This window comes from Diadema antillarum, unplaced genomic scaffold, assembly GCF_040938485.1.
Source record: "Diadema antillarum isolate AM-2024a unplaced genomic scaffold, OU_Dant_1.0 seq00001781_RagTag, whole genome shotgun sequence".
In the NCBI taxonomy this organism is placed as follows: Eukaryota; Metazoa; Echinodermata; class Echinoidea; order Diadematoida; family Diadematidae; genus Diadema; species Diadema antillarum.
In genome coordinates, this window is record NW_027272459.1 from 338822 (window position 1) to 343821 (window position 5000).

Sequence of the window (5000 nt, forward strand, 5' to 3'; positions counted from 1 at the left end):
GTCTTCTTTGTGCTGCAGTGCAAGGGGACTTGCCTGAAAGAGCACCACAACCAGTGCACTGGCTATACCAAGGCAACCTATGTGAAGAAATGCTATGGAACACGTGTTGTATATTATGCAAACTCTCCAGCCACCTTTGAGCTCTTACTTCTGAAATCTGGAGATGTCAGCACCAACCCTGGTCCATCAGACCCTCATGATGGATCTCATGATAGTGTTTATCCCCTTGCTCCAAAGCATAACCAGCGTATTATATATACTGGTACCATCACTCTACGTGATTTACAGCCTTTTCGACGTGTGCTCTACACCAGACTGCATGATGAACTGTTCAGCAGAATCAAAGCCTTGGGTATTCATCGCAGAAGGAAGACTCATCGTGGAAGCAAGGGCTTCAGAAGGAGAAGAAGACAGCAGCAGCATGAACATCAACTATCCAAAGAGAGATCTACTAATCTCTCCCACGAAACCTCTTCTGTGGAAGCAAGGCACGATAAGTTGAATTTTTGTGTTCTTAATGCTCGCTCACTCAGGAATAAATCTTCAGAATTTCAAGATTTTGTCATAGATAAGCACCTTGACATTGTATGCGTCTGTGAGACGTGGCTTACTCCATGTGATGATGCAGTGGTGGCTGACTTCTGTCCAGATGGCTTTATCTTCAAGCACCGACCCAGACCTGGTAGACGAGGTGGAGGCATTGGATTCCTTTACCGCAATGAACTGAACGTGAGTGTTAAACCATCTTCTGTCTATGACAGCTTTGAAGTGATGTCAGGTACTGTTACATCAAACAGCATCAGCACCGATATTGTCGTTATCTACAGGCCACCTGGGACTCGATCTTCTTTCACTAAGTTCTTAGATGAGTGCTCATCCATGCTCGATGATAACATTTTTCGTCCGACACCTCTCTTGATATGTGGTGACTTGAATGTTCATCTGGACAATTTGGCTTCTTCCAACACTAAGAAATTCAATGAATTGCTCTCTAGCCATGGTCTCATCCAGGTTATAGATGTCCCTACCCATGAGAAGGGACATATTCTCGATGTATTACTGTTTCGCTCGTCCGAGTGTGAATTTCATTCCAATGTTCAAGTCATACCTGGCATATCTGATCATTCTGCCATTACTTGCAACGTCCATCTTGATAAACCTCGCCAGACTAGGAGATACAAGGTTGTTCGAAATATCAGATCGATAGACAGGATTGCATTTGCTGCTGATGTTTGCAATGCCTTTAAGTTGTCTTCATCTGACTTGGATGTGTGCAGTGCTGTTGACAATAACTCGCATCTAGGCACCATTCTCGACACTGTCGCATCTGCCAAGATGTGCATCAGGAGGGATCAGTCCACAAGTTCATGGTATACTCATGAGATCATCCTTGCTAAGTGTAGCTGTCGAAAAGCTGAACGGAAATGGCGTACCAAAGGCAAACTGGAGATAGATCGGCAGCTGTACTCCCATCAGAGACAGATTGTTCATTTTCTTGTTCGCAAGGCCAAGCGTAACTACTATGTTAGTCTCATCGAAGACTGCGGATCGGATTCGAAGCGTCTATTTAGTGTGGCTAATCGTCTCCTGAAGTCATCACCCCTTCCAGGTCATGTGAATGCTCAATCCTTGGCACAGCTCTTCATCCAGTTCTTCAAGTCAAAGATTAGTAACATATGTAGCAAATTTCATGCAGATGTCACCCCTCAACCACCCCTGCAAACAAGTGCATCTTTGTTATCATTTGAATCTACCACTCCAGCTGAGATTGAGAAACTTCTGCGCAACATATCACTGAAGTCCTGCGAGTTAGATCCGATTCCTACCATCTTAGTGAAAGAGTGTGCTACAGTTTTTGCACCTATAATAGCCAGCATTGTTAATTTGAGTCTTCAGCAGGCATCAGTCCCAGTCTCATTGAAGTTGGCTAACATCCACCCTTTGTTAAAGAAGCCATCCCTTGATCCTGAGGCTCTGCAGCATTACCGGCCTGTATCGAACCTTCCATTTTTGTCTAAGATCCTTGAGCGTGTTGTCCTTTCACGATTATCAGACTATCTGCTGGAGAATAATCTCTTAGATAACCGTCAGTCAGCATATCGGCCGCATCATAGTGTTGAGACCTTACTAGTTAACTTATCCTATGATATTTTGAGAGATATGGATGATGGAAAGATTACTGTTCTCTTACTGCTTGATTTATCATCAGCATTTGAAACTGTTAATCATACGATTCTAGAGAATACTTTGAAGTCATTAGGTGTTGATGGTAAAGTTCTTGAGTGGTTCAAGTCATACTTATCTGAAAGGTTTCAGGTTGTTTGTGCTAATAATGCAAAATCTGATCCTGCTCCATTAGACTTTGGTGTCCCACAAGGATCTGTCGGGGGCCCAACGCTTTTCTCAATTTATCTGACTGGTTTGAAAGAGATTTTACATTGTCACTCTTTTAACTATCATTGTTATGCTGATGATATCCAGATATATACATCATTTCTACCTACCCAAACCAATGTCGTTGACATCATTCAGAAACCTGAGGCTTGCATCCATGATATCAAAAAGTGGATGAGCTCGCATTCATTGAAGTTAAATCAGGAAAAGTCAGAGTTGTTATTTATTGGTTCCAAGGTTCTACTTGACAAGGTTAGTCTTCCTTCTTTAACGGTTGACAATGATGTGGTTATTGCTCCATCTAAATTATGTTGAAATCTTGGGGTATTATTTGATTCTACAATGTCCATGTCTGTTCAGATCTCTGCTGTCTGTAAATCCGTGAGATATCAGTTACGCAATTTGGGCATTATTCGCAAGTATCTAACTCGTTCAGCCACAGAAAAAATAGTTCATGCTCTTATATCATCCCGACTTGATTTTGGTAATGTACTCCTATTTCAGCTACCACAATCTCAACTTTCACGGTTACAAAAATTGCAAAATTCAGCAGCCCGCATTGTTACCCTTACCAGGAGAAATACTCACATTACCCCTGTTTTGTCCTCATTGCATTGGTTACCTGTTGAATCTCGCATTGTATTTAAACTATTATTATTTGTTTTTCATTGCATACACGGATCTGCCCCAGAGTACAATGTTAATTTACTGACATTTTATAATCCTTCCAGATGTTTAAGGTCATCCGATTGTAGATTGCTTGTTGTTCCTAAAACGAAGAAATCATGGGGGGATTGGTCATTTGCACATGCTGGACCTTACCTGTGGAATCAGTTGCCTCAAGCTATCCGTCACATTTCGAATGTTGACTCCTTTAAAGTTGCCCTCAAGACTCATTTGTTCATGACCATTTCCCAGTAGAATTGTATATTATGATGTATATTTTTTCATTATCATTATTGTGTCATTCATTTTCATGTGCATGTTTGTGTAAGGATTTTTGTATTTCATAACTTACTCTTCTGCTGCGCCTTGAGCACGTTAACTATGTGGAACTGGCGCATTATAAGTACCCTGTATTATTATTATTATCATTTCCCGGCTCCACAAGCGGTCAAGCCACGATATGCCGCGCTTTGTTGATTTTTGAGGATTGTTGCGTTTAGTGACATGGGGGATATTATAATACACGTAGGCATTAGAGGAGTATTTTTCCTCACATTTCAACAAATTCGCATTTTCATGTGAAAAAAAACACCACCTGACTCTGTTAGTAGCATACAAATATACTCACAGAAAACAGTTTTCATTTTTTTTGTGTGTGTACCTACGCGGACAGTTGTTTTTTTGTAAATGCATTTAAGAAGTCGGTCCTGTTTCACAAAACTTGTTATCAGTGACAACTGCCACATTTCTGTGACAAATTTGCTCTTAGCCAATCAGATGCAAGGATTTCAGTAGCTTACAACAACTAAGACAACTTGTCACTGATAACAAGTTTCATGAAACGGGGCCCGGTCGCATAGAAAACACACTTTTGTTTTAATGGAAATGACTGAAAAAGACAGAGTAGACGTTGCTCTACAATGCTTATAGTCAAAAGCCGGCACATTCAAAGGCAATCCCGAGGGAGGGGTTCGAAAGTTTACCACCACCCCCCCCCCCAATAGCTCCGTATAGAAAAGATGCATTTTACCAACGCAGACAGTTACTTCATGTGTACTCAGTACATGCCTTGGAGGCGTTTCCGGTCGTACAGCAAAGACTCTTTTATTTTCATGAGACCTAATGGAAATGATAGACGAGACATTACTGTACAATGTTTATTATACTGAAAAGGGGGCACATTCAAAGGCAATACCGTGAGAGCTGCCCATAGTTTACTAACTCGATCATCGATCTGCCACGTAAAGAAATAATGTAGACGTTGCTGATTTTGTTGTTACATTTGTAACTTCGAAACGTTCCTATACACAATATGGCATATCAATAACTATTTTCAAGATTCTGGTGGAAATCATGGATAAGACATTGTTATTGGAAATGGGAATAGCATAAAAAACATGCAATGATGATGACTTTGGCAATGTTTTTCCACAAGCTGGCGCTCTTCCATGACAACGTAAATACTGTTACGGGGGGGGGGGGGGTGATTATACATGTCATCCCCACCTTGTGAGCACCTTGTGAGCTTGGGGGAGGGGATTCATACCCCCCCCCCCCCCTCGTCTAGGCCCCTGATTCAATGTATACTGTACCTCCCAATGACTCAAGAACGGATGATTGGATTTTCACCAAACTTGCAGGGTATAACTATAGGGCCTACTGAAGAAAAAAGAAGAAACAATTCAATTTGAGGGGCATGAGGTCCACGGTCCAAGGTCATAGGACATGAAATGAGCGAAATCTCCCAATGACTCAAGATCAGATTTTCACCAGACTCGCAGACTATGTTCATGAAGGAGTAAGCGAAAAAATATTAAATTTCGGGGTCATGTGGTCAAAAGGTCAATCTCCTAATGACTCAAGAACAGAATGATCGAATTTTCGCAAAATTTGCAGAGTGTGTTCTTAATGAAGTAAAAAAAAAGAAACAAACAATTAAA